We start from the raw sequence: 21,184 nt of genomic DNA, 5'->3' as shown, positions 1-21,184 counted from the left end.
TCTCTGTTAAGTGTTGGAAGGTTGGGTAATTTGCCCAACTTTGAATATGGCATGGCATAACTAGACTAGATTCAGGCCACTGAACCCAGAGATCATGTTCTTCCTCACTTTCCTATACTAAAAATCCTTCAAGTCTTGTTTATTCTTTTACCTACTATGGATCTGGCATTATTTAGTTGTTCAAATATTGGGAATGATGGTTTATTAAAGGTTTCTTAACACTGCATACTTTTAACTCAAATGCCTTTAACAGGAATTTGAATATTATTATGGATCATATATGATTATTATTTTTCAAAATGAAGGAAGGATATTGTGATATAATCTATGCCTTATTTACTTCTGATCTTACAACCAGCAAAAAATACATTAAAATTTGGAAAAAAAACTGTCATATATCAGCACTACTATAGACCAAATGTGCCTGCCCCCCAAATTCGTATGTTGAAACCAAATCCCTAATGTGGAGGTATTTGGAGGTGGGGCCCCAGGGAAGTGATTAGGTCATGAGGGTGGCGATCTCATAAATAGGATTGTGACCTTATAAAAGAGGCCCTAGAAATGTCCCTCAACCCTTCCACTAGGTAAAGATACAACCAGATGTTCATCTATGGACCAGGAACTGGGTCCTCACTAGACACCAAAGTGCCAGAAACTTGATCTGGACTTCCCAGTCTTGCAATATATTTTCTTTCTTTTTTTTTTTTTTAAGATTTTATTTATTTATTTGAGAGAGAGAGAATGAGAGACAGAGAGCATGAGAGGGAGGAAGGTCAGAGGGAGAAGCAGACTCCCCACTGAGCAGGGATCCCAATGCGGTACTCGATCCTGGGACTCCAGGATCATGACCTGAGCCGAAGGCAGTCGCTTAACCAACTGAGCCACCCAGGCGCCCGCAACGTATTTTCTTAGGACCATAAACTTGGCACCATTTCAAGTTGAAATTTAGTTAGGTACCAATTTTGTCAATTCCCACTTAACTTTACAATAGAAACCTCTTTGTTAAAAGTAATACCTCATTAAAGTTCAACCATAATTTAAGATATGGGAAATAAGTTATCATTTACTTCCAGTCTGAATAATTAGGAAAATGCCAACTTAAACAGAAATTCGATCTATAATATTGTTCAACATTAGATAAGAGTTAATGTTTCTGTAAAATAAATAATTAGAATCATATTAGAAATAAGGTAAATCTTTTCCTTTAAATTAAATGTTTTCATCTGATTTTTAAATGAAAATAAGTATTATTTGAAAGTCTTTTAATTTTTTTCAACTTTAAAATCAAAAAGTGAGGAAATTCTTCAAAAAAACCTCAAATTAAATTTGCAACTCACTGACGCCCTATTTGATAGTTGAAGGATTCCTGAAATAAGAAAGCTTTATGTATTGTTAAAGTGGAATACTGGAAACGGCAGATGCTGTCTTTGCCTTGAATTACAAAAGTAAAATATGTAGCTTTGTACCATTTGCAATGGTTACTTGAAGAAGTCAGCAATAAAAATTCAAGTTTAAGTCAAATGTTGCAGTTTTGCAGTGTTTTGCTAGTCATAGTTCACTAAATACAAAATGTATTTGAAAATAAAGGAGTTAATTCTATTGTGTTGACACCAATAACCAACTGACTTCTAGTGGTTCCTGTGACTTTAGACTCACATCAAGCTTGTCAGAAAAGAAACCAGTTTGGCAATTTTGCAGAACTGTCTGCATATGGAGGCCAACAATGATAACACTTTTGTCCTACATAATATTCTTCAGGTCATGGCATTACGTCAGATCTCCATCTCTAATGTCAGCATACAGGCTGAATACATTTCAGAAAAAGAAATATTTTATAGATTTTAGAGTCTGAAAAAAATGTAAATGCTGTAAGAATAACAGTAAGCTTATGGCAGGTTCTTGCTTAAGACAAAAACTAATGATGTAGTGTATGGTGATTAACATAACATAAAAAAATAAAATAAAAATAAATAAACAAATAAATTTATTCCATCAAATTCCAACTTTAAAATTCATGAAACAATTCACAAGCATGCCTCTACATTCCAGAATTTACAGAAATGCCCTGTCACCCACTGTCCAGCTGTTACAAATAATTTTGTTAATTTTCCCCAGACTTAAGAGCATAATAAGAAATCAGGCATATGAATCTAGGCACAACAGGCTGATCTTACCCTCACTCTGCTCTGGCATATCACATACCTGCCTACACTGTTTCTTTCTCAAGTTTTTCGTCATTCTCTGAAGTGACAAGAATGGAAGAGAGAAGGATGTTTTTAAGTTAAAAGCATTCCATTTAAAGCACTCACATTTATTCTGAGAAAAGACTATATCCTCAAACACAATGTTTGTCTGTATATGGGGTAATCCAGTGTGCTGAAACCCAGTAATTCAAAGTTTTCCACATAGTAACAAACTGAGTTGAATGAAGATTAATCAGGTTATATGAAAACCCACAAGGATTTTACGATAACCAATCAACCAACAACAAAAACAGAACTCAGTGAATATTTTGTGATTTTAAATTTTAGTCTATGTAAGTTTTGTTTTCAGTTATTACGTACATTTAAATGTGACAAAAATAGAAAAAAAATATTCTAACAGAGGTCAAACTGAACAAAGCAGTATTCATAGATTCTAGAAGTTTTCTTTTTCTTTTTTTAATCACACATTTACCTTTTATCTGTATCTGTATTATATCTATATCCATCACTATATCTACAGATAGTTAACAGATAACATACATTTATCACCTGTCTCCATTGTTAGCCCTTTTAAGAAGACCTGAGGCAGAAAAGTTTTATTTAATTCAAAGTATCTAAATATATAAAAATAAAAATATAGTTATTTGTTTCAATGGACTATACAGTCAGTTGAAAGAGAAACAGAGAGCAAATCCATAATTTATCAGATGATTAAGGATTTCTAGAGGAGAAAAAGCCCTGATTTTTCCCTCTGAAAAATGGTATCAAATGTTTTTAGTAGAAAAATATATTTTCATTTCTGTCGCTTTCTACTGGACTATCCCAATTTGCATGTAAATATGCTTCAATATTGTCCACCCTAAAGTACTGTTCTTCCCCAGTCCCTCTGGCCTCTTTAGTAATCATCATGGTAGTTTCCAGCATAGGTATTAATTCTATCTCCTCTACTTTCTGCATTATCATAAACAAATTTGATATAAGTATACTGGTTTCTTTACCTATAAAATGAGAAGAAGAAGAAGAATACCTCTTTCCTATGGTTATTGTGGGACTTTAAAGTTAATACATGTAAAATATTTTAAAACAATACTTGAACCTTAAGTGTTCAATACATGTTAGCTAGTATCATTATCATGCATACACTTAAAAATTTTTTTTTGAGAAAGTTTGCTATCCTCACCATCTTTATTGTTTTCCAACGTTGCTTCTCTCCCCACTACTCCATGCAACCATTTTCTAAGTTACCAGTGTTGTGAATTCAAATGAATGCTTGTCTTTTCTTCTTATCCTGTATCTTTCTCAGTGTTTGCACATAGAAAGTCCTTAAAAGTATCTGTTGACTGACTGATTGAATGCATGATTTAATTACTTAAAGTAGGAGAGTAAAACAAAATCAATACAAAACTATTTGCTATGGTGTGAATGTATGTGTCCCTCCAAAATTCGTATGTTGAAATCCTAATGCCCGATGATGGTGTTAAGAGACAGAGACTTTGGAGGGTGTTGAGGTCATTAGGGTGAGGCCCTCATGAATGGGATTAGTGCCCTTAAAAGAGAGATCCTATTGAATGCTCCAGCGCTTTATCCATGTGAGAATACAATGAGAAGTCTGTGACCCAGAAGAGAACCCTCACCTGATCATGCTGGTATGCTGATCTCACACTTCTAGCCTCCAGACCTGTGAAAAATGTATTTATTATGCTTATAAGTTACTCACTCTGTGTTCTTTTGCTATAGCAGCTAGGATGGACTAAGAAAATCAGTGCCCAGAAGTGAAGGTGCTGCTGTAACAAATACCTAAAACTGTGGGAGTGGCTTTGAACTGGGCTGGATAGAGGCTGGAAGAGTTTTGAGGTTTACGCTAGCAAAAGCCTACATTGCCATGAATGAAGTATTAAAAAGCAAGTCTGGTGAGGATTCAGAAAGAGAAGGCTGTAGAGAAAGCTTTAGTCCTGTTAGAGAATATCTAAGTGGTGGTGAATAGTATGTTGGTAAAAATATGGATGTTAAAGACCATTCTAATAAAGTCTCAGATAAAAGTGAGGAACATGTTGTTGAATAATGGAGGAAAGGCCACCTTTGATATAAAGCAGCAAAAAATTTGGCTGAATTGTGTTTATGTCCTCGTGTTTCATAGAACATAGGACTTGTGAGCAATGAAATTGGGTATTTGGCTGAAGCTATTTCTTTTTTTCTTTATAATTTTATTTAATAAAAATTACATATATTTAAGGTGTGCAACATGATGATTTGACTACATATACTTAGTGAAATGATTACTATGGTCAAACTAATTAACATATCTCATCACAAACGTGAAATCATTTCTAAGCAAAGTGTTGAAGGTGCAGCTTGGCTTCTCTTAAATGCTGAGAAGAAAGAAAATGAGGGAAGAAAGAAATAACTTAAAGACGGAATTGTTAATCAAAAGGTAAGAACTTAAAAAACTGAAAGATTCTGAACCTATCCAAATATAAAAAGTGAGAAAGCAGGTTCTGAAGAGAACACTAATGGTATGAGACCAAGGGACCTTCTGGTAAGATTAGTATGGGTATGAACCAAAATTGTATTCATCCACTCCAGAAGAGAAACAGCCAATTTGAACTGAAGGGGAAGGAGAATGAAAGAAATGAAGAAAAGTGTTGGGACTTCCTAGATTTTACAGGATAAGACATGGAGCTATTATTGATTTAGCACATGTGATATTCTTAAGATAAGGAGAGAAGGACCCAGAAGGTGATTCAGAGATTATCAAGGCTGCCTCCTCAGGTTCAAAAAACCCAGGCTACCCCTGGGTTTCAGCAGGCTGGATGACCCCCGACCAAAACCATGGGGGTAGTGCTGCACAAAGTGTTGGGGATGGACCATTGCCCAGCAAAGCATGGATTATGCTACCTCCACCTAGATTTCAAAGGATGGAGCTTCCTGGAGCCATGAACCTGCAACCCCAGACTGGTAGAGAACCTGCCTGTGATTCCAACCTAGAAAAATTACAGTCAGGCAACTCCAACTTTTGAAAGCTGTCACATGGGCTGTGCTCAGCAAAGTCATGAAGGCAGGGATGCTCCAGTAGGTCTTAAGGTTTTGAGCTTGCTCTGAATCTGTTACTCTTTTTTCCTTTCCTATTTTTCCCTTTTAAAATGGAAAATATCTATCTTATGCCTGTCCCACCATTTTATTTTGGAAGAACATTCTATATTTGATTTCATAGGTTCATAGCTAGAGAGCAATTTGCCTCAAGATGAATTGTCTCACCCACATCTGATTTGTATGATATTTAGATGAGACTTTGGACTTAGAATTTTGAGTTGATGCTGTAATGAGTGAAGATTTTTAGGGCTATTGAGGTGGAAAGAATATATTTTGCATGCAGGAAGGACATGACATAAATGTGGGGAGGGGGCAGAGTAGAATGCTATGGTGTGAATGTTTGTGTCCCTCCCAAATTTGTGTGTTGAAATTCTTATGCCAAATGTGATGGTATTAGGAGGCAGGACCTTTGGGAGTTGCTACTCCGGACTTTGGGAGGCCCAAGCCCTCATGAATGGGAGTAATGCTCTTATGAAAAAAGACCCCACAGAGTTCTCTAGCCACTGCTGCTATGTGAAAATACGATTACAAGTCTGGCCGAGAAGAGGGCTCTCATCTGACCACACGAGCACCCTGATCTCAAACTTCCAGTCTCCAGAACTGTGAGAAATAAATTTCTGTTGTTTATAAGCTGCCTAGTTTGTGGCATTTTGTTATAGCAGCTCAAACAGACTAAGGCATTTGTTTGCTCATTTTTAAGACCATGTTCTTTTATCTGGATAGAAGAAAAAGGAACAGATCATAAGATTTTTAAATTTTTTTAAGAACAAAAATTTTTTTGTGTTCTTTGAGAAAGTAGAATTTTATTGTTAATTTTATAATTCTCTCTCTTCCAACCTTCTCTCCTTATCCAACTTCCTCCAAAGTTGTTAATTTCCACTAACTACACAGTGCTCTGATGGTTTTACTCAAGTCCTATGGAAAAACTTTTTTAGAATTTATTCTCCAACTATTTATTTAGCATCAGATTCACTAGGAACTGTGCTATGGGCTGTAGACAGATGGCTGAACAAGACATATGTCTGTCCTAAAGTGGCTTCCAGTGTAGGCCAGAAGATAAATACGCAAACAAATATTTATAATGTAATATGGCCAGGTGCTTCCTGAAGATAGGAACTTGGTCTGCCCTCTTCACTGAATTATTCCTGGCACATAATCTTAGAATAGATGTTATATAATATTATAGTAGTGGTATGTACCAGTCTGTCTGAGCAATAGTCTATAAAACTCAGCTGGAAATGGGAAAGTTTATGAGCTTTTGAGTACAAATGCCCCAGGACTTGAACTTTATACTTCATATGAGTCCCATGCCAACTGTGTAAAGGTCTATGCCTTATTAAATATTTTGGCTTCTTAAATTGTCTTTCTCCATGATTACCTGTGTATCTTCTAGAGTAGGCATTTGAAAATCCTGTGAAGAAGAGGCAATGTGATCAATTTGAGGGATCTTATCACATGGTTGAAACAGATCTGGTGTGATTTCAAGGGCATGCAGAAAATCTCAAAAACAGAAACTTTTCTCTCTTGGCTTGCTGATACCAGAAATCTCACCCTCTGAGATTTATTCTTTTGGATGAAGGCTTTTAGCTCACTGAAGTGTAAATATCCTCAGGAGAGGAAGCTATTAAATTATCAAACATTTAACAACTTGCTATAATTGCTTTGATCACATTCTTTCCTGAGAACACAAATTGATCAGAAAAAGCTAGGAAAGGTGCAAGGATATTGGGCCTGGGGGACACCACGACCAGGAAGAAAGGGCTAAGAAAGACTGGGGGTGCCCAAGACAGCCAGCTGGGAAGCTATCCCTGCCAAGTGGTTTTGCTGTTGCCAGCAATCTAGCTTTTCCAGCCTGATGGGACAAGGGTAACATCTGTGCTGGGGCTGTCAGAGTCCCACAGGTGCAGACAATCTAGTTTATTAGAAGTGAATTTGTAAATACAGAGAGAAGCAACTGGCACTTTGAGCCGCCAGAGATTAGCGGCAGTAATGAAACAGGCAAAGACTTGCCTGAACACTGCTTTTATTGGTGGTACAAAACAGTCATTCAAAACAGCTTAAAAGCAGGAAATGCTTACCAAAAACAACCAAAATAATAGAGTTCAGTTTATAATATGAAGTTTGCTTGATGTCTGAAAACAAAAGTTAGTCCAATATACGGAGTATTAGATATATGGTTACAATGTCCTGATTTACTTGAGAAAACCCTGGCAGGGATGGAAGCAAGCGCTTCCAATGTCAATGTCAAATAAAAACAATCACATACTCTTTCTGGAAAATATAAATTATGTCACAGTTTTATGCAGAGACACTTATTTAAAAATAAGTTGCGGGGCGTCTGGGTGGCTCAGTTGGTTAAGCGTCTGACTCTTGATTTCAGCTCTGGTCGTGATTTCCAGGTAATGGGGCTCTGTGCTTAGCATGGAATCTGCTTGTCCCTCTCCCTCTGCCCCTCCCCCTACTCTTTCTCTCTCTCGAATAAGTAAATAAAATCTTAAAAAAAATTTTTTTTTATAAAGTTCCACAGTGATTAGTTCAGCAAAGCCAAAGAAGGCTTATTAGCACAAGCACCATCACCACTACTGCCATTTATTACTAACTTTAAAGTTTTAACTTTAGATTTTATATAGGGCATATATATTCTAATCTTATATGCTATACATTGATTCTGTAGGTGGATGAGTGAAAGTGAAGACAGAATCTTAACTTCACAGTTTGTTTCCTTATAAGTCAAACGAGAACTTTAGGTGTTTTCTTTTGGCTTTATTTATCTATGATGCATGATTTAAGCATTTGGAAAAATAGTCATGATTTTTTCAACTTCATGTTCCACCTACACTGCTTCCCCTTTTTGTAGCATTCTACATTTTTCCCTTAATTTGAGATATAAAATTGATAGTCTCAAATCTCCCAGTAAATAAACTGCCTCCACATTCCATGTAGACAAATTTGAAACTTTCTGAGATATACGTGTAGTGTGTCATTAAATATGTGCAGTGTTACTTCTATCATTAAATTCCACTAAAATATGCATATATATGAATATATTTAATATAATTACATAAAGAATACTATGTATAATTCAATGCTTAATTGTAATTATGTATATACATAATCATCAAATCCTTTTATATTTTATTTATGTATCAGAGAAGGAAAAAATACATTCTAATGAGTTAAAATGTAGGTAGCACTTTTCCAGGATATTTCTTAATATGCTTTCTTAGCCTTCATTCATAAGCTGCCTTATGATCGTTGCTATAGCTTTAAAGCTCCTATATTACTATTTGCTTCATGTTTCTTTAAAACAATTCAGGAACAACACTGCTACCCACTCTTAAATTTTGTTCTGAGCAAAAAACCTCATGAAGTCGCAAGTTTGGTTGTAGGCTATATCAAAACACAACAAAAATACATTTAGAATGAAAACAAATAAAAATTTGTCCACACTGCCCTCAAATTATCCCACACATGGGGAAACAGAGAGGCAATCTTGTATATGAATTAATTAAGAGCAAAGAGTTTGGAGTTAACAGCCCAAGTTTAAACTTGGACCCTAATGCTTAGCTGTGCTTCTCTATTCCTGTTTCCTCATTAGTTAAATAGTGATAATAAAATTATCTACTGTACAGGGCTCTTCTGAGAATTAAGAGAGAATTAAGATAACATGTAAAAAAATTCAGGGTAGTTTCACACAGTGCATGATACAAATATTTTGTGGTTTTTTTTGCTAATTTTTACTATATATGAAATAATCTTGGGTGTTTGTATCCCCTTTTTTTCTGTGCAAGCGTTGCTTCAATATTAGCTGTTAGGTTGAGACTGAAGCCCAGATTATTTGATCCAAATCCAAGCCCCCAACAGAGTTGCTAAAGCTTCTAAATAAGTCTAAATCACTTTCCTGAGCAGTTTATTTCCTGGGAGAGTCTAACTTATTTTTCTGAGCATACATTAATCAATTCAAACTTCAATTCAAATATTTACTGAGTGGCTACTGTGCACAACACAGAAGATATTAAAGGGATATACAAAGATGAGTCAGGCAGAGCTCTTCCTTGGGAGAGTTAATAACATCCACACAATTAACAAGTGACAGGAGCCACGGGAGAGGTTCACACTCCAGGACACTGCCTCTGGAGTTCTGTGAGATGTGAGGTGATTCCTAGCTTAGGGGATCTGAAAATATCAGATCAGGAAACTTTAAGGTGCCAGAGACTCTGCAAAACACTTCAAGTGCATTGCTTCATTGACTTCTGACAACATGCCTCTAAGTTTTCCCTTTTTGCAAAAGCAGTAACTGAAGTGTAAATAATGAAGTGAAGTTTGGTCCCAGGTCCAACACTACAGCATGTTATTACATTTATGTTATTTAATATCTGTTAGAAAAAGAAAAACAAAATGTTGTATGTGAGGCTTGGAATTACTGTTTCAGTTGTGTTCCATCCCACTGCTGGCTTGTCATCTGAATGCTATTTACTCTAGTAATTTAGTTCTTTAGAAAATTAAAAGGCATATTGGTGTCCCATGAGAGTTGGCACAGCTTCCAAAATTACTTAGCCTCTTCCCCCTGAAGCAGCTTGTACATTAGGAGAATGAATTTAATTAAATGTAGAATAATTATATTTCTGAATATTTAAATCATAATTCAAAACAACCAAAATGAATATTCTTATTCTAAGCTTAAATAATACACTTTAAATTTTACATTTCCCCAGTCTTTTAAATGCTGACCCTTTGTACATCTTCATCAGCTGGACAATTTCACTTGATTGGGAAAGAGATGTTTCTGCATAGACTTTAGGTTCTGGTGTAGAGATGACACAATTACCCAGTGTTTGCCAAACACATGCAGTTTTGAAGTAATGTGAGACATTGTTATACAGAATGATTTTGGGGGATGGAATTGTCTCCATATTGTCAAAATTTGTTCCAACATAATCTCCTTTTTTCCTCTCCTATTGTAACTACAGCTTCTGTGGCCCTGAGCAGAGTCAGGTGAGCTGTGGAAAATCTGTCAGATGAACACACTTAATTAGCCCAGAATAGTTCTTCAGCATTCCTAAGTCCAAGCCCTAAAGACAGATATGATTAAAGTCTATAAAAAATAAAAATGTACTTAAAATGCTATTTTGAGGCTCATTAAACTTGAATTAGTCAACATCTATTTCTTGGGGCAGAATCAATTTGTATTTATTCGATGGTTCTCTTTGGCCAATTAATATTTGGGTGATCACATTAAATAACTTGAATCAAAACAAAATAATTGAAATACATATTGAAAAAAGTACATTTAAAAAATGAGATTGAAAATAATTAGAATTCAGAATAATATATTAATTGTTGATGACTTTTTTTCCCCAGGGAGAATATCGTATATACTGAATAAAGTAAAAAAAAAAAAAAAGAAAAAGAAATAAAAAAAAAAAACCCTGTGCATGGGTGGCCATTTTTGCTTCTAGCTTAAAGAGGCCACAATTAAACTCTATCTGCCAAATAAATTAAGGTGATATGGAACAAGTGACACTTTCATTTTTCACCTAAAAGGGGTCCAAAAAAATGCCTATTCTTTGTCATCAGGCAACTTCTCTAGAATATCTCTTCAAGATTCTGGCAGAAATGTATAGAATGTTCCTAAACTCTCAGACATATCTGAGTAATTTGTCCTGTTTCGAATTTCATAGTAGCGAATGAAGGGATGTGCTTGAATCAAATTGTGAAAGCTTTTTGGGAAGGGAAATGAAGTTGTTCAGGGCTAAGTGTTTTGATTCTTGTTATATAGTAGTGAGGTCAGCAAACTTTTTCCAAAAGGGGACAGAGAGTAAACAGTTTAGACATTGACAGACATCTGATTTCTGTAATTGAGACTCTGCTCCTGTTGTGTGCAAACAGCCCTAGACAATAACACAGAAAAGTGGGCGTGGCTGTGCTCCAGTAAAACTTGACTTTGAAAGTTGTAGCAGGTCAGATTTGGCTGCGATCTGCTGACCCCTGATATAGGGTAACGTCAAGACTGATGAGACAACTTGGTCAAGGAGGAATAGTTCCCATCAGTTTTTCAGGTGAAGCTGTTTTATAGTTACAGGTGAAACTGTTCTTTACAGTTTAATTTCATGTATATAAAGCTGTGAATGAAGGAATTGGTAGAAATTTCTGATGGGATCCTCAGAAGGGTTTTTGCTGACCAGAAGAGAAGCATCTTATCTGTCACTGGATAAAGATGCTGATCTCCTTATTGAACATCCTGTCTATAATAAATTCTTTTTTACCCTTTAGAAAAGCTAAATTTGTTTGATTTCTCCAGGTGGTGTCTATTGTTGGTCCCTCTGTCATCTGTATCTTCCATAGACATTTGTACATTAGTACTTGCAAATGGATAGAAACTGTTAAGTCAGCTTCTCAATGTCTCTTTCACCAGAGGGTGCCAATCACTTATGATGCTTCAGAGCTCTACCTTGTAGGTTGAATCTGTTTCTAAGAGGTAAAGCTTGGTGGACAACATGGTATTAAACTGCATCAAAAAAGAGAGCAATTTCCATAAATTACTGAAGAAGTGCTCTGGTATAAATATCAGGCATGCAATTCCTTCCCATGAGTGAAGTTTGAGCAGCACCAAGTAGGGCCTTCTAGTCCAGGATTATCCAATATCCATTGCCAAACTACCAACTCTCAGATCTCAGGATAAAGAAGAGCTTTCCTATTATTTCTATGTTAGCTATGCAGGGAATTGCTGTACTTTAGCTGGAATATTATAACTTGGCTCTCACTCTCTAGGGTCTATTTCACAAACCAAATAATAATGCTATATGGTATATATCCATGCAGATAAAAATAATCTGGGGTCATATTGAGTTGAGACAGTATCCAAAGTAAGCCATGAATTTGATGACAGGAAATGGAAAGTGAAGAAATTCAAAGCTGAGAGTAGGCAAAGTGATGAAAACTGGCATTTGTCTATTAATCAATGTTGGGAAACCATTAACCTAAATCTGAACACTATTCTGATATTTGAATCACTCTGGTAAACTCCCTGCAGAGTTATTTGCTGGCATATGCTTGAATTTCTCCAGTTATGGAAAATTTTCTAGCACTTGAAATATCTCACTTGTTCTTTGATTCTAGGAGCGTTTCTACTTTGCACTGAAATCGATCTTCCTATAACCACACCATTAGTCCTTATCTTAGTCTGTTGGGCTTTCCATTACAAAATACCAAAGCTAAAATACTGGTTGGCTTGAATAACAGAAATTTATTTTCTCACAGCTTTAGAAGCTAATTAAGTCCAAGATCAAATTGCTAACCAATTCAGTTCCTGGTGAGAGCTCTCTTCTTGGCCTTCAGAGGGTGACCTTATTACTATATCCTCAAACGGAAGAAAGAGCTCTGAGCTCTTCTTATAAGGGCACCAGCCTATTGAAACATGGTTCCGTCCTTATGACTTCTTTTAACCTTTTTTTTTTTAAGATTTATTATTTGAGAGAGAGAGAGAGCACAAGCAGGGGAAGCAGCAGAGGGAGAGGGAGAAGCAGGCTCTCCGCTGAGCAGGGAGCCCGAAGCGGGGCTTGATCCCAGGACCCTGGGATCATGACCTGAGCCAAAGGCAGACGCTTAACTGACTGGGCCACCCAGGTGCCCCAACTTCTTTTAACCTTTATCCTCCTGAAAGGCTCTATCTCCAAATACAGTCACACTGAGGGTTAAAGCTTCAATACATGAACTTCAGGGAGGAACACATTCAGTCCATAACAGTCCTCATTCTGTTTCATATTACCACATAAAATAAGTTTCATCTCTTTTCCATACACCGACTCTACCAATATCTGAAAACATTTTTTGAACCTTCTGTAGCTTCACTAACTTTTCTAAAATGACTTCAAGTCTTATCAGTATTTTGAACCATTCTCTGAATATGGGCCAAAAGATCATTATCACTCTTATAAAAGGGGTAACCAGAACATTAGTAACATAAGCACATTTAATTAGTCTCAGCAAGAATTTTTATTCTCATTATTCTAATTCCTACTTATATATCTCTTACAATCTAAGAATAGATTTTTCCAGTTACACCTTAGCTACATCATATTATTGACTTTACTGTGCTTTCTTTCAACTAGAATAACAGCTTTTTTTCAAATATGTGTATGACCTCTAAACATATTCTCCTATGTCTTTATTCTTGTATTAGTTTCTTTGACTCAATTTTAGAGCCATGTATTGATGATGATGACATCAATGAAGATGATAATAATAATGATAATGATCTTAATGTTGACAAAAAAGGAAAAGGAGATGAGCGTCACTTGAGTGTTTGTTATGTGCCAAACACTGTGATGAAAGTCTTATATGCATTAGACTATTTAATCCATAGACTCTTATGATTGTGGGTATTATTTTTTTTAAAGATTTTATTTATTTATTTGAGAGAGAGAGAGAATGAGAGATAGAGAGCACGAGAGGGAAGAGGGTCAGAGGGAGAAGCAGACTCCCTGCCGAGCAGGGAGCCCGATGTGGGACTCGATCCCGGGACTCCAGGATCATGACCTGAGCCGAAGGCAGTCGCCTAACCAACTGAGCCACCCAGGCGCCCGATTGTAGGTATTATTATTCCAAAACTGTAAATGAGGGAATAAACCTTTACAAGAAATAAATCTTCGGGGCACCTGGGTGACTCAAGTGTCTGCCTTCGGCTCAGGTCATGATCCTGGGGTCCTGGGATTGAACCCCGCACCGGGCTCCCTGCTCAGGAGGGAGTCTGCTTCTCCCTCTGACCCTCCCCCCCTCATGCTCTGTGTCTCTCTCTCTCTGTCTCAAATAAATAAATAAAATCTTTAAAAAAAAAGTACATCTTCAATCTGTCTTTCACAACTACCTGGTTCCATAATTTTGACCAATCTATAACAATTCTAACCATATATTTTTTTATACATGCTGACAATGTTGGGGCATTGGAAAGAGCAAACTACACCCCTAAACTAGAGATAAGAACATGAGCCATTACTTAAGATATTCTATACTACCTGAAAAGTTATCTAGCACTTCTTCCTGAACAGTGCCATGTTGTTTTGACCTACCTCCTGGGTCAGATTTTCTTTCTTTCTTTTTTTTTTTTTAAGATTTTACTTATTTATTTGAGAGAGAAAGAGAGCGAGCACAAGCGGGGGGAGAGGCAGAGAGAGAGGGAGAAGCAGACTTCCTGCTGAGCAGGGAGCCCGATGCGGGGCTCGATCCTAGGACCCTGGGATCATGACCTGAGCCGAAGGCAGACGGTTAACCAAATGAGCCACCCAGGCGCCCGGGTCAGAATTTCTTGGGGCACTGTAAGTTGGAACTATTCCTGACCTAGTGGTAACTGTGATATTTTCTTTAGTTGTGAATACATACTTTTGTCAGGTTAGAGTTTTTAGAAATTCAACTATGAGATAGTAGTGCCAGCTTTCAGGCAGCTAAGGATGAAACTTTGGATGGAAAATTATTTTCTCTTTTACTTGTTTTACTACAAAATACATACAGCATAGTTACAAAAGCACCACTCTATTTCTACATGTAATAGGCCTGCAGAATGCCAAATGGAAAACCAATATTCCTATTACTATATGAAATGGACTACAGCTAGGTTAGTGAATGCCAAAGAAAGTATTTCTTAAAGGAGGGAAGATTTTAAGGACTTCATTTTCAATGCATATGTTATCCCATTCCTATGCCTTGTGGGCTCTCAGATGTACAACAAACAAAAGAAGGAGGCTTAGCTGATCTAGCCCTTTGCAGCAAAGGGACTCAGAAATGTTTTATCTTGAAAACCTAGGAGTAACTCAGAAAGGGAAAATCAATCTCAGGCGAAAACAAATATGCTCTAAGTAAGTGTTTTGGACACAATACATCCAAAAAGTGATCCTTTCTGGAAAATGTGCTAAAGAATATAGAACTACAATATATTCCTACTATCATAATACTGAATTAAGAACTATAAAGGTACATTTTTTTAAGAAAACCAATTTTATGATTTACTCAGAAAACATGTTCTTTGTACCTACTATGTGCTAGGACCTGTCTAAGACCCTGAAGATAAAAAATACAAATTAAATGTAATGAGTATTTTCCAAAAGACCTTAACATATAGGGGAGGACGCAGATACAGAACTTACTAAAGAGAATGTGTAGACTGTAATAAGGGAAAGATGGATTCTCCTTATGGGTCCAAAAGAAGTATTCACAAAGTAGCTAAATTTGAATAAATTAGATAATAATATAATCTACATTATATATATGTATATATATCATTTTTAATGGAGTATTAAAAATTTTAGTCCATATTGTCTCTTTTTTATAAATTTAATTACATTTACTAAATATTTTTCTACAATAAAAGCGATGGCCTCTCAAAACATCTTTCCACAAATCTAACATAAATAAAACTTCTCTTGGGTTTGAGGCAAATGTAATCAGAAAAGTACTGCTTCAATAATTACATTTTTTTCCTCTTTAAAGCTGCTTATATCTTTAATTGTTTTGAGTGCCAGAGCTTTTTACTTATCCCTCCCCTTCTTAACTCAATGGCAGCTATAATTTTAAACATAAGATGGACTCATGCATGAAAATAACATTTACAAATAGCCAATTATGTCCCTCCAAGTATTTTCTCAGAAATGGCTTTGCTTTCTTACCCCTGGAATAAGTTGATTATTATCTAGCTGTTAGTTGTAAGTTATTTAGTAGGGTTTTTTTCAGGATCATTTTTTTATTACCTCTATTTGGGACTGTTTGAACACTCAACTTAGAGTGATGATATCAAATAGATGGAGGAACCCGTCAACAATTTGTTGCCAGAGTTAGTGCTGCCTTTTATTGCCTGGTAATTTTATATAAAAGCTTCAACTTCAACATCTGCAACATCAACTGCTGGCCTTCAGATGATAACCATGAATGACAACAGGGGAGATATATAAATGCAGTTTGCATTACCAACAAGATCTATGCTGAAAATCACGAAACATGAATATAGGAACACAGCCCTAGTTCGAATTCCAAATTAATTTGAGTAGAAATTCATGAAATAATGTATAAGCCATAAGACTATATTTTCCATAGTCATAATAGTTATTTGAATGACAAAAGACAGTCAAAATAGTTTTTCCTATTCATGTGGAAGAGTTCCTGGTACTCTGACAAGACCATTTCAAAGCGAGCACATCAAAGCAATATATTTATAAATTATATCAAAATTTCACAGTAAACATAAAAAGTATTTCCTTGCAATATTATTTCAGAATATAAAACCAAATTCCTGATGTTTAATATCTTATGTTAAAAGATTATAGAAAAGATGGTGATTATTAGAACAGACCAAGAGTGAACCAGAAACTGACTATTCCTGAGCTTTTGTTGTTTTGAGGGAGGAAGGAATGGGAGGGCCTAACTGTCCTAATAAAACTATATAATAATAGCAAATAACATCTTTTACTTGCATTTTCACTGTAAGAGCAGTGTCATAAGTAGGGTTATCATTGTGAAACTATTCTGAGACTTCATGAGTTTTCCCAGGGGCCTCATTTAAGCTGTCAAAATTCAAACCATTACCTTTTAAAGGACCTATGATGTCACCATCCTTCTGGACTTTCTTTCCTTCATTGTTTAACTATCTAACTCTGCCATACTCTCATTTACCTCTGACTCTGCATGTGGTTAAATTGTTTTCAATGTCAACTTAATCAACACTGAGAAATCTCCCATTTTTTGCTAGATATGCAGTTTTTTCTTTTATAAACAATTTGCATTGAATTTTCCTTGTGTTTTAACATTTGACAATTGCCAAAGAGACAGTGGGCTTTCCCTTTGATGTTGATGTAATAGGTCTAGCCACACGCTGATGGTAGGCTGAGAGGGATGCTTCTGTGGGCGGGATTTGAAAGTGGCCACTTCATTAGTGAATGTTTTCATGTCCTGATGACTTGTCTTCCCTGTGTAACCTACCAACCAGCTGTGATTCACACAAACTATTTAGTAAATCTTGTTTAGTTTCTTTGTTTTCAAATGGAGATTATAATAGTTCCTACTTCTTGGGGTTGTGATGAGGAAACTATTTTCTATAAAGTTCTTAGCAGACTGGCTCAGAGCAAGTGTTCAATACACATTGGCTATTGCTTCATGGGAAGCTACTCGAAATCATAATCATTCTGTCAATGGTAGCTAGGACAAGAGAAGTGCAGTTTATTAATAAGGTCTTAGACTAACTACATCTAAAATTAAACTAAGCATCTTTTCTTGTTTTTTTTTTTTAATTTTATCCTATCACAGCTACATATCCCAAAAAATGTAAATAACTCCACAATAACATTAAAACATTAAGAGTAAGGTATGTCATTACTGAAAATTTCTAAAACACCAAAGGAAGGCAGGATAAGGGTAGTTGTATAGCAAGATATCCTAAAAAGTATCTTTAAACATCCTTCCCTCTTCATAAAGCCCACCTTTTAGTAGCTGGTCCAAAGCTCCTCTCTTGCTCTTTACCCCAACCTCTCTCTTCATTTTTCTGACTCACACTATGCACCCCTTACTTACCCTCTTTCTTCAGCATTCCAGATTTTTCCTTTTATAATCATCTCCCTCTTCTTTCATACCCACTTAAACTTAACCTCCAGGCTTTTTCCTGTTTTCTTCACTATTCATATCTTCCCAACTAAGATCTAGGGACTAAGCAAATCAATCAGGAATCCTCCATAAACACCAAGATTTTTCTTGGTCACAGTTGACTTTGGTTCTGCTCTTGGGTGTCATTAGTAGTTGTCTGAACGTGGTTCAGTCATTTTACTCTCTCTGTTTTTTCACATATAGGAGGGATCTAAGCTCTGATTGCTAAGCTACCTTTCAATTAAAATTTTGTATGAGTTTCTAATTATTATAACTCCAAATTTAAGAACACTATAAATACGACATACATGGAAAATAAAAATAAATTATTTTATTATTGATAATAAATTAATTCTTTTGCAAAGAAGATTCTTGTTTAATCACAGAAGGATACAAACATGGTGCTCTATACAAGTGTTTTCTTCCCTACTAATGGCAAATGAATCTACTTTCCCCAAAATAACATGCTTTAAAGCTTCTTTATCTTCAAAATGTATCTGATTTTGAAAAATGATTCTAATTAATCCAAATGAAGTGGCCTTTGGAATTTTTATTAAAAAATAATTTTACATTAAAGAAACCAATTAATAAAAGATGACTATTTTAAATGGTATTTTTATTTTTCTCATTATTTTTTGTTCTTTTTACTATTTAAGGATCATTCAAATGTTTGTATTTAAGTTATTTAAATTTCCAGACATAAAGTCAACCATTCAGAAAAACCTCAAGTAAAAATAAACATGATAGTGAAATCAGGAAGCCATGAAAACAATCAAGGAAACACAAGAATAAAAGCAGAACAAAAAGTAAAGACACAGAAGAAAAAAAAATTCTTTTCAGTTGGCCTACTAAGGAATGCTAGCAAGGACACAGGAAGAATGAGTGGTGGCAGGAGAATGAAAGAAAAGAGCAGGAATGTAGGCGAAAAAAGGCACAAGAGGAGAAGGGAAGTGAATGTTAGACTGCAGAAATAATTAGAAATGGTAACATGTGGGCAACACACCCCTCTGGAGTGTGAAGTAATGACGAGAGAATGGAGAGAACGCTTAAAGAGGACAGAGAAATATCACCTAGAACATCACTATAGGGCTCAGTATACCCCAGTCCCTCCACTGTGCTCAGGCATGCCGCAGAAGTCCAGGCAGCTCAGGCCACCTTGAAGGGGATCAGACACTGAATGAGTGCAGCTTGTGGGCACTCATAGGAAAGTCACAACCTGCAGCTTTTGACGTCCTGTACTTGGCATGCGCCACACAAACAACAGAACAATTAGTATATAATCTACAGAGGCACTACTAGAATATACTTCAAAGAATTATATTGTCTGTAGTGTACTCTGAAAATATGTAAGTATAAATTATGTAATGTATGAATGGGTATGAATTACTTTTAATATACACCTTAGGGGTATTTGGTTAATATGTTTAAGTATTTGTGGTAGATCACATTCCTGTTTGCAATCTTATCTCTATCATACATTTTCTTTTTCAGCATGAACTTACCATTTCTCTACCAAGAAATGGAGTCTATTTCTTCTCAACCTTGGATATCAGCTGACCTGACATTGTGAAAGCAACAGAAGTGATATCTCAGAAGCCTAGAAATTAAGAAGGCCTAGCAGCTTCTGTTTTTGTGCTCTGAAGAAAGCCAATCACCACATAGGTAGTCTAAGTATCCTGAGATGGCCACAGGGTATGGGAAAAAACCCACACCAGTCATATGGAGAGGCAATAGGCAGAGAGAAAGAGAGGAAAAAAAAAAAAAAAAAAAACAGAGAGAGAGAGGGGAAAAAAAAAAAAAAAAGAATGAGAGAGGCCCAGCCAGCATTCTATTTTTCCAATTATCTTGACTGAGACATAAGACATGTGAATGAAACAGTCATTTTGGACATTCCAGCCCCAGAAGTTTCCAAGTGGAATAAAAAATAAGCTCTCCTCACTGGACCCTTCAATATTGCAAAGTTGTGAGCAAATAAGTGATACCTGGTGTTTTCAGGACTAAATTTTTAATAATTTATTATGAAGCGTTAGGTAAATGAAACAATCGGTAATCAGCACTTGAAAGTTGGTTACTTAACACTTCAGATGTCCTTATCAAAATACAAAAAATACATTTTGTTAATTAATATATGGAATGTTAGATCTAATATGTATTAAAGAAATGAGTACTATGGTCATTTAGAAAGTTTTCCTAACTAAGTATAAGAACAGAGCCAACACAGAATGACATTAGGTACGCAGCCTTATTTGTCATTTCTTTTTCACTTTACAGAAGTATGTTTTTCTTCACCTTACTGTATCATGAAGCTGTTTGCTGTTGCTGCCATCAAAATGTCATGCATTAGCTTTAAAATTAGTCTTTTATGCAAAACATGACTTACGGGGGCCAAGGACATATGAGATTTACCCAGGCTAAAAGATACGGTGGTAAGAGCGCACTGAAGATGGCGGCCGCAGTGGGACGATTTCTCCGGGCTTCGATTGCCCGACATAAATTGTTGCTTTTAGCGACAAAGCCAATGAATTTCACGACGTGAACTGTGAAGTTGTTGCTGTTTCAGTGGATTCTCACTTCACGCATCTCGCCTGGATCAACACACCAAGGGAGAATGGCGGCTTGGGCCACATGAACATCGCACTCCTGTCAGATTTGACTAAACAGATTTCCCGAGACTATGGCGTGCTGTTGGAAGGCCCGGTGTTGCTCTAAGAGGTCTGTTCATCATTGACCCCAATGGAGTCATCAAGCATTTGAGTGTCAACGATCTCCCTGTGGGCCGAAGTGTGGAAGAGACCCTCCGCTTGGTGAAGGCGTTCCAGTTTGTGGAAACCCATGGAGAAGTCTGCCCAGCAAACTGGACCCCGGATTCTCCTACAATAAAGCCACATCCAACTGCTTCCAAAGAATACTTTGAGAAGGTAAATCAGTAGATCATCCCATGTGTACCCACCTCTTCTCACATCAGGAAAGAGCTGCAGTTGGAACTCACTTTGAGCATTTCAAAGATGATTATTTATAGAAGACAAAACACCAATTATGCTTGTATTCATAAATAATACTCTAAATGTTTTAGTGACTTTGTAACATTGGCTGAGGCTTTTAAATGTCCTCACACACTTAAAGCATCCTTTATTGGTAACCTCTTGATGGCTGGCTAGTTTATAGAATGCTAGTTTACCTGTTGCTTGGATTATCTTTAATGGAAAGAGGAAACATTCTTTGTTGGCCTTACTTGAACCTTCGTGTACACCGGAATAGTACAACACTCA

At 36.1% G+C, this 21,184-nt stretch overlaps 1 protein-coding gene across 1 annotated transcript in view; it reads right to left on the bottom strand.

Moving 5' to 3' along the window:
- The window catches only part of EYS (eyes shut homolog), a 1,577,782-nt gene that overhangs the window by 532,212 nt on the left and 1,024,386 nt on the right, over positions 1-21,184 (bottom strand).

This window comes from Zalophus californianus, chromosome 7 (assembly GCF_009762305.2).
Source record: "Zalophus californianus isolate mZalCal1 chromosome 7, mZalCal1.pri.v2, whole genome shotgun sequence".
NCBI classification, from domain to species: Eukaryota; Metazoa; Chordata; class Mammalia; order Carnivora; family Otariidae; genus Zalophus; species Zalophus californianus.
The sequence above is the reverse complement of the archived record's forward strand: the minus strand, read 5'-3'. Positions and strand labels throughout refer to the sequence as shown.